Below are 10,405 nucleotides of genomic sequence, written 5' to 3'. Positions count from 1 at the left end.
TAGAAAACATTGTAATGGATGTTACTTCATCTCTGATATGGATGTAATTTAGTTTCAATAATATTTCATGGTTAAAAGTCTATTTTGCATATCCTATTCAAATCCCTTCGTATGAATCTAGAGTTCAACCACGAATCCAGACATAGGAGGTGGCCGACCTCCCCATTCCCCTAACACTTTAGCCATTGGGGTTACCAAAGAAACTAGAAACTTAGAGAGAGCAACCCTGAAGCACTCCATTACCTCTGTCATCCTTACAACCAACTCAACCTCCTAACTATCCTCCAAAAAGTAAAGTTTCATATTTATGATGATTTATTTTCAGGGAAATAATCATTCAATAACTCTGGCTAATTATGATTATAATGTGAAGGTAATCTCCTACCCTAGCTAAAGTACATGATTCTCTTTCATTAAATAAGAAGGATGCGACAACATTGGTCCTCAAATTTATAGTCTTTTAAGAAGAGAATATCGTTCGTTGTATACTATCAAAATCAACAGGCTTACTCGCTTGCCACTATTTTTTTTTTTTGTTTTTTGTTTTGAAACAGTCTACCTCTAGCTTTCGTCTACACATTTGGTTTCTGTCTGAAATCTGTGCACAAATTTTTACGGAACTCTTTTTCTCTCCCCTTAACATCACCATTTTTATGCTGGAGTTCTAGGAGGGTCACACCTGCCGTTTCCGCCGGAGTTCTAGGAGGGTCAAACCCACCGTTTCCCGTTGTTGCATTCTCCTCCCCGCTGGACATCTGTGCTCATCGTTTTCTCCTCAACACTGCTACTAGCATTCATTGCTCTCTTGTCCTTCAGAACAAGTTAGGAGGATCACAGGTCTCAACCAGCAATGCCAGCATAATACACAAACTCCTCCTTTCTCGTCAAGGAAACAAGATGGAGTCCTTAGAAGTTTTGAGAACTGTATACAAGGCATGGGACCGTTGCAATAGTGGCGATATTCGTTTTTCTTTACTCGTTTCGATTAATTCCTATGTGCGTCCAATACCCATAATTGACGGGAATTTCTGGTTATTCCAAACAGAATACAGTGGAGAAATCCTCTGTTTCCACTGTTCAGAATTTTCTGATAAATTCCGAAAAAACAAAAAATATGAACAGAGAGTAATACTCTGTTTTCTGATAATTCAAAAACACAAAACCGAGCATAAAATAATGCTCTACTTTGCCTCAGGATCACAAACTGATCAAAATAACATTCTAGTTTTAACACAGGAAAATACTCTGTTTTTAACTCAGAAAAACAGAAAAATTCGTTTGCTGGAAACGGTGTTTCAGCAACACAGTTTTTTTTCAGTTGCTGAAACAGGTGTTTCAGCAACGGTGTTTCAGCAACAGGAAATTTTGACGTCAAGTATTTTTTGAGTTACGAGTTGTTTCAGCAACTAAAAATTTTGACGAAATAACTTTTGGTGAAACAGAAACGCACAGAAAGGAATTTCAATTTATGAAAATAAACCAACACATAAAACTAAGTCTTCCTCACGTAGAGGGATCTTCCTAACAGATTACAACAGGAACACTTCAGTTCCAGAAAACATTTATCTCAGAAAATTTCAGCACTGCTGTGCAATACAAAAAAAACTTACAAATCTGCACTTCTGTGCATTTCACTGTTCTGGAAATATTTTTCTTCACGCTGCTGCGTGCTCTCATCCGCTCTCTATCTTTCTCATATATATTTTAATTCTGTTTCTGTTTCTATTTATAGTGCGGGAAAGGTTCTTCACCGCCTTAACTTGCTGATGAAATATCTGCTGTTCATAATTAACAGATTTGATTTCTTGTTGTATTTCTTGAGTCGGTTGTGCTGAAACCCAAGACTGATAAATGCTGTTACGGCTCGAGGCTGGTTCTTATCTCTTTCAGCCGTCTGCTCATTAATACGCTTGCTGAAAAGTAACGGTGTGGCGCTGGATCTGATCTTCTTCATTCAGGCAACACAAAATTAATTAAAGAGTGAAAAGATGGTAATAACGGTGATTTTAACAGATCGAAAAAAAAATGTGGGGCGCCGGATAAAGACAAATGAATAAAGTAAAAATAGCTGCTGCTGCACAGCAGTTGGAATTAATATTCCAACACTCCCCTTTTAATTTCAACTGTTGGGTTATCAGTCATACCCAGAAGTTTCCTTAAAAACTCAAAACTTTTCTGATCCAATGGCTTTGTTAGAATATCTGCAACCTGTTCCTGAGTCCTGCAATGTTGTAAAATGATTTCTCCATTGTTCACCAATTCTCTGATGTAGTGAAACTTTGTGTCTATGTGTTTTGTTCTCTTGTGGAATACAGAGTTCTTGGATAATGCAATAGCTGAGCTATTGTCACAAAAAATAATTGTTGCTGTTGCCTGCTCCTGGCATAGACTTCTCAACATTCTCCTCATCCAAACCGCTTGACATGCTGCTGCTGTAGCTGCCACATACTCTGCTTCTGTTGTAGATAATGCCACAATTGGCAGTTTCTTCGAAGCCCATGAAATGGCTCCTGAACCTATGTGAAAAATGTAACCAGATGTGCTTTTCCGGTCATCTACAGTTCCAGCCCAATCACTATCTGTATATCCAACTAAATCTGAACATTCTGAAACAGTATAAAATATGCCATACCTTTTTGTACCTTTAACATACCTCAGAATTCTCTTTGTTGCCTGCCAATGTGTTTCTTTTGGCTTCTCCATGAATCTGGAAATTAAACTAACAGCATACATTATGTCTGGCCTAGTTGCAGTCAAATACATGAGGCTTCCAAATATGCTCTTGTACACACTAGGGTCAAAATCTTTGCTGCTGTCCTCTTTGCTGAGTTTTAATCCCATCACTATGGGAGTGATTGCTGCCTTGCTGTCCTGCATGTTAAATCTGCTCAAAACTTCATTTACATATTTTGCCTGTGAAATAAAAATTCCATTTTTATTTTGATCTACTTCTATTCCTAAGAAGTATCTCAGCAAACCCATGTCAATCATCTCAAATTCTTCTTTCATAACTGATTTGAAATTTTCAATGAGGTAGTCATCATTTCCTGTAAAAATCACATCATCAACATATAACACAACAATTAAAATTTTACAATCTTTTTCTTTGATGTAAACAGTGGGTTCTCCCTCACACTTCTCAAATCCATTCTCCAGTAGATAGGAATCTATCCTACTGTACCACGCTCTTGGTGCTTGCTTCAGCCCATAAAGAGCTTTCTTCAATCTGCAGACTTTGTGCTCTTGGCCTTTCTTCTCATAGCCTAGAGGTTGCTCAATGTAGACCTCTTCCTTTAATACTCCATTCAAGAATGCTGACTTCACGTCCATTTGGTAAACTTTCCATTTGTTTTGTACTGCTATGGACAGCACTGTTCTTACTGTTTCCATTCTTGCAACTGGTGCAAAAGTCTCCTCATAATCTCTCCCATATTGTTGCTTGTATCCCTTGACAACAAGTCTTGCCTTATGCCTTTCTATCTTGCCTTCAGCATTACTCTTGGTCTTGTAGACCCATTTAACTCCAATGACTTCTTTACCTTTTGGTAGCTCAACTAAATCCCATGTCTTATTTCTTTCTATGGCATTCATCTCCTCATTCATAGCTTCTATCCATTTCTTATCTTTAATTGCATCTTCGAAATGAACAGGGTCATCAATATGACAATACAAAGCAAACAAAGAATTCATTCCTTCTTCATAAATATCACTCAAACTTCTGAATTTCTTACCTCTTTCATTCGGTGTGCAAGTGCTTGTAGATGCACTTGAATTTCCTCCTTGTGGTGTGCTTGGAGAAGCACTCTCATTTCTCCTCAAGGGTGTCTCTTGCTGTTCTGTTGTTGGCGCTGCTGTTTGGGGATGTGTTTCAGCCAATTCTTCATCATCATCATCATGAGACAAAAAGTTTTTAACATTAACGGTTTTCTCTATGCTTCCATCCCAAGCTTCCTCTTCAATAAATTGAACATCTCTGCTCACAAAAAACTTCTTGGTGGATGGGATATACAACCTGTAAGCTTTGGATTCTTCACTGTATCCAATGAAAATACATTTCTCCTCTTTGCTGTCCAATTTCTTCCTTAGCTGATCTGGAATGTGTGCATAAGCCACACAACCAAAAACTTTCATGTGGGTGACCCCTTGCTTTCTCCCACTCCATGCTTCTTCTGGCACTTTGTTCATCACTGCTTTTGTAGGACATCTATTCAAAATATATACTGCACAGTGTACAGCTTCAGCCCAATAATCATTTGGCAAATGCTTTGCCTTCAACATGCTCCTTGCCATATCCATGATTGTTCTGTTTTTCCTTTCAGCAACTCCATTTTGCTGCGGGGTGTACGTTGCTGTAAATTGCTTATGAATTCCATTTTCCCTGCAAAAACGTAAAAATTCTTTGGAGATATACTCACCTCCTTTGTCAGTTCTCAAAACCTTGATACGCAGCCCACTTTGATTTTCTACAAGTGCTTTGAAATTTTGAAATTTTTCAAACACTTCACTCTTATTCTTCAGAAAATAAACCCAAGTCTTTCTGGTAAAGTCATCAATAAATGTTAGAAAATATTGGCTGCCTGCAAGTGATGGAGCTTGCATCGGTCCACATAAATCTGAGTGGACAATTTCTAAGGGTGCTTTTGCCCTTATGCTTTTTCCTGTTGGAAAACTTTCTCTGTGTTGTTTCCCCAATATACAACCTTCACAAAGGCTGTCTGGCTTTTCTATCAGTGGTAATCCTCTTACCATTCCTTTTCTACTCAACAAATTAAGACCTCCAAAGTTGAGATGTCCAAATCTCAAATGCCACAACCAATTTTCATCCTTTGGTACGCTTTGGAGAGCCTCTTGTGTCACTGCTGCAACTACTTCTTTATTTTTCAGATCTGCCCTTATTCTGAGAGGGAACATCCTGTTCCTTGTCATCTTCACTTCAGCAATACAACGTTTGCTGGGTAATCTGTCCATGATGGTGCATACATCATTCTCAAAGAAAACATTGTAACCCTTCTGAATAAGTTGTCCAATACTCAAGAGATTACACTTCATTCCAGGAACATAATAAACATCTGCTATGGTTTTCTTTTCACCTTTCTTTGTAAATATCTTAACTTCTCCTTTTCCCATAACAGAAATTTTACTATCAGTCCCAAGTGTGACTTGTGACTGCATACTCTCATCTAAAGCAGAAAACAGGGCTATGTTTCCTGTCATATGGTTGCTGCAACCAGAATCTAGAAACCATATATCTTCACTGTTTGTTTCAGCCATATTACAAACTAACAACACATTATCTTGACTGATATTTTCTCTAGTGATATTTGCACTAGATCTATTACTCATATCATGCTGCTTTTTCCTACATTCATTTGCATAGTGCCCATATTTTTTACAATAATAACATTGGACATTGGATTTTTCATACCTTTGTCCTTGAGCATGATGTTGTCCACTTTGCTGGCTGCTGCCATGGCCTTGGTTCTGATTTGGGTTGCTGCCTCTTCCTTGAACGTTTGCTGGACTGTTTCTTCCGCCTCTGTATTGGCTTCTGCCTCTTCCTCTCTTGTTTCCTCTGCCTTGACCTCTTCCTCTTCCAAATGACATCTGGGTTTTGAAGGCTTGCTCTAGAGATGAGTTTTCATTTCTACTCAACCTCTGCTCATGAGTTATCAGTGATGCATGAAGTTCATCAACTGAAAATTTTGAGAGATCCTTTGTCTCTTCTATGGTGGTGACAATCACATCAAACTTTGAGGGTAGGCACCTCAATAGTTTCTCCACAATCCTCCTTTCTTCAAGAGTTTCTCCATGAGACCTTATCTGTGTGACCAAACCAATTGCTTGTGTAAAGAATGAGTCAATATTGTCTGACTTCTTCATACGCAGGTTCTCAAAATCTTTCCTCAGCAACTGTAGTTTTGCTGTCTTCACTTTCTCCATGCCTTGATAGGCTGTCTTGAGAGTTTTCCATGCTTCTCTGGATGTCTTGGCTGCTGCTATCCTCGGAAACACACTCTCATGCACTGCTTGATATAAGAATACAAGGGCTTTTGAGTCATTCTTCTTATTGCTCTTCAACAACTCTTTCTCTGCCTGAGTTAATCCAATAAACTTTTCTTCATTTGCTGGTTCTTCAAATCCATATTCAACAAGTTCCCATAAATCATGTGAAACAAACACGACTTTCATGGTTATTGCCCAGTAGTCATAATTTTTCCCATTGAACTGTGGGAGCTGGGTATTAAACATACCCACGCTGGTACTGGCCATTCTTGCAATACTTGACTGTAAAAAAAATCACTTAATTGTCTTCAGCAGCTACACAAAAAAAACTAATCTGAAAAATACCTTGACAGCGTTTTCACTCTGCTAGATAATTTGCTGCAGCAACAAATCTTCTTTCAGCTTCTTTGATGTCTTCAAAGAGCCTGAACAAGCTCTCATACCATGACGGGAATTTCTGGTTATTCCAAACAGAATACAGTGGAAAAATCCTCTGTTTCCACTGTTCAGAATTTTCTGATAAATTCCGAAACAACAAAAAATATGAACAGAGAGTAATACTCTGTTTTCTGATAATTCAAAAACACAAAACCGAGCATAAAATAAAGCTCTACTTTGCCTCAGGATCACAAACTGATCAAAATAACATTCTAGTTTTAACACAGGAAAATACTCTGTTTTTAACTCAGAAAAACAGAAAAATTCGTTTGCTGGAAACGGTGTTTCAGCAACACAGTTTTTTTTCAGTTGCTGAAACAGGTGTTTCAGCAACGGTGTTTCAGCAACAGGAAATTTTGACGTCAAGTATTTTTTGAGTTACAAGCTGTTTCAGCAACTAAAAATTTTGACGAAATAACTTTTGGTGAAACAGAAACGCACAGAAAGGAATTTCAATTTATGAAAATAAACCAACACATAAAACTAAGTCTTCCTCACGTAGAGGGATCTTCCTAACAGATTACAACAGGAACACTTCAGTTCCAGAAAACATTTATCTCAGAAAATTTCAGCACTGCTGTGCAATACAAAAAAAACTTACAAATCTGCACTTCTGTGCATTTCACTGTTCTGGAAATATTTTTCTTCACGCTGCTGCGTGCTCTCATCCGCTCTCTATCTTTCTCATATATATTTTAATTCTGTTTATGTTTCTATTTATAGTGCGGGAAAGGTTCTTCACCACCTTAACTTGCTGATGAAATATCTGCTGTTCATAATTAACAGATTTGATTTCTTGCTGTATTTCTTGAGTCGGTTGTGCTGAAACCCAAGACTGATAAATGCTGTTACGGCTCGAGGCTGGTTCTTATCTCTTTCAACCGTCTGCTCATTAATACGCTTGCTGAAAAGTAACGGTGTGGCGCTGGATCTGATCTTCTTCATTCAGGCAACACAAAATTAATTAAAGAGTGAAAAGATGGTAATAGCGGTGATTTTAACAGATCGAAAAAAAAATGTGGGGCGCCGGATAAAGACAAATGAATAAAGTAAAAATAGCTGCTGCTGCACAGCAGTTGGAATTAATATTCCAACAATAATGAAAAAATTGCGTGCAAAAGGAATTACTACTCTATAATGTATGATAAAGAACTGTGGTCCTCAGATATTGGACTGCCTTTTAGATCCCAATTGCAGAAAAGCTCTTGTTTGTCTCAACAAATGTGCACCAACTGATCAGGTATGCAGTTACCGCTGCATTGCATCATATGAGAGTCCAAAATTTGAAGCTTTTTCTCTATGCGTATTGCAGAAACACAACTGCCTTGGACTGGATGCTGAAATTTCAATGAAACCTGATGTTCAGACCTCTCATCTTTTAGAGGGAGTCTCTTGAGTCATGAGGTTGCAAAATACCTTTTTGTTGGGTGGTTAGGTGAATTAGAATCTAGCTGGCGTGTTGTAGCCACCCAAAATCATGCATATGATCAATTTACTTGCCAATATCAACTCTTCTATAGGGGTAAAGCAAAAGGATCATTTTGGTATGAGCCAGTGTTTCAAGTACAGACCTTGGATGGGTAGGTCATTTGGAGGAGAAGAAGGTACCGGTTCAAAAGAGGAGCTATTCCTGGGACTTTTATCTTCAGTGTGTTGGACAATGGAGTTGTCTCAAAAGAGTTTTGGAGAATTGTAGATGCAACAGATGATTTAATCTGGGGCTATTCTATTACAGTGGTGCAGCTCGGGCAGCAAGACAATCTTATACAGGGGCAGTTCTTGTCACTCCGGATGGGACCTGGCCATCTAAAGACAAGGCACAGAGGGTAAATTCTGCTTTGGAAAAATGTGGGATCAAAGACTGGGAGCTTTACATGGTTGACAATTCATGTTGTACTAATGCTCCTTTAGGCATCCCTGAAGGCTCAAGATTGCATCTTTCACTTCAACTGAGTAGTTTCAATTTGTATCGTCGTATGAATAATTAAATTTGATCAGCTTCCCAACTTTCCGAACTTAACTCATTGAAATGCAATCTTTGTTAACATGCAAATTCTTGACTTCCATTGTTTTTATGGAGAGGGTGGTCATAAAGTAGAGCAAATGTTGTTCCAGGAATGAGCATTTTAATGGTTGAAATAAAAGGGTCGGCTCCTTGTATACGCTAGAAAATGGCTAGACACTGTCAAGAGGCAGCTTGATTTGCCAAAGGAAATTTCTGAGCAGTTACTGACATTGCTTTATATTTTTTATTGTAAATTGGAGCTAGAGGGCATGCTTAGTTTTGCTTTCAATGCAGGAATAACATCTTCAATAATGTGATGACTTCCAAGAACTGCACGTTCATGGATAACTAAAAGTCACAACTGTAATGTGAGGGTTAATAACCTATCGGCATAAACAAACCCAAGGTCCAAACTGATGTGATACGAACCATATTTTTCCAAGTGGAATCATATGGGTATGACTTTATTGCCACTAAGGTTTGTTGCAACCCTTACTTCTCTCAGATTATAATTTACACTGCATAGCTTGTCTCTTTCCCATTCTGTAGTTATGACATGTTGGGTTTATGAGTTAATCAAAATAGATGCTATTTGTTTTTTAGTTTTTTGTGAATAGAACAAGTTTGTTGAAGCTGGTCAGAAGCGTCATCTATGATGGATACCTGGGACACCTATTTATGATGATTTCTGCGAAGTTGAGGTGGCCTATTTAGACTGCAAAGAGCATATCATGCTTTTCCTGATGAAGGCAAGGTAAAATTCAACTTTATGCTTCAATCTTCCTTAATTTTTTTAGTGCCAATGATGAGCTTTTATTTCCTCTTTTCTTTTTGTTTAGTTTCAATAATTAAGGTTACCAACAAAAGGGTGAAAAGAGAAATGAAAATTCTTTGCTTCAGTGAAAGAAATGTGACAGCATCTCATGTTAATTATTTTTCCCTGAGGCGATGAAATGATAAGAAATATTTATCAAAGACAAACACTTTCAATGCACTTGTTCTCCATCCGAGCACTGTTAATGATAACATTGGAATTTTTTCATGACTTTAAGATTCTTGTGTCCATTGTTATGCACCCTTGTCTTTTAGTACCATTGCAAGTACCGACTCCAGTTCACCCTGCCTTTTGAACATTAGCATTCTACAATTGTTGGTTTTTCATTTATTTTTTAGTTAATAATTGTATATATTCTCTTTTTTCCCATAAAAATCAAGGGCAGTATGGATCAAATTATTTTGGAGGTGAACACAAATGTAAACCCTTTTTTTTAATACCATTATTTGTGTCCATATAACCAATTTTGATATCCATGATACACATAACATTATGATATTTTAAAAGGAAGCCAAAGAAGTTTTGTCTATATAATGCTTCCAAATAATGTTCGTGAATTATAAATATTAAAATGTTGGTAGAGCATTGTCACATCCAATGAACATCACCTTGAAACTGTACATGCCCCTGCCTGTTTGGGCTTGCCTTTTGGGTGTACCTTTTCTAACTTTGGTTTTCTGATATTAGGAACTTGTTCTTGGTCAAAGTCTTGTTTAAGGTTCTATAGCCTATGCCCATGCTACAAGAGTCATGTTTGTCTCGGCCATTAGCATGGTACCATCAGAGGGGCTCTTGCTAAGAACCATGACCCCTTGTTCCAAGCACTTGTTACTCTATATCTGAATGTCCTCCTTTGTTGTTTGAACACTTTGTGCTATGAGGACCCATCACTTGGAAACTGCCCTTCTCTGGAGGCAATCCTATAGCAAATCTTTGAGTCAATATTGCCTATAATTCTACACCATGGGGCATAGAGTGGATATGGACTTCGCATGGTTGCTGCCTGTTCTCTTGTATTTCATCCCAAGGGTTTAAAGAGAAAATTATATCCTCTTTTTTCTGGGAGACCAATTAATGTTCATGGTAATTAGAACATGTATAACCTTTACAAAGTAGTTTCTATC

At 37.8% G+C, this 10,405-nt stretch overlaps 1 pseudogene; it reads left to right on the top strand.

The window, feature by feature from the left end:
• Positions 1-897: 897 nt before the first annotated feature.
• Positions 898-8,429, top strand: LOC149173101 (violaxanthin de-epoxidase, chloroplastic-like; annotated as a pseudogene).
• Positions 8,430-10,405: the final 1,976 nt, after the last annotated feature.

Source organism: Pinus tabuliformis, chromosome 4_2, assembly GCF_031772625.1.
Source record: "Pinus tabuliformis cultivar Carrire ecotype Pingquan chromosome 4_2, CPIR1, whole genome shotgun sequence".
NCBI lineage: Eukaryota > Viridiplantae > Streptophyta > Pinopsida > Pinales > Pinaceae > Pinus > Pinus tabuliformis.
Note: the sequence above shows the minus strand (reverse complement) of the source record. Positions and strands in the feature narration are given on the sequence as shown.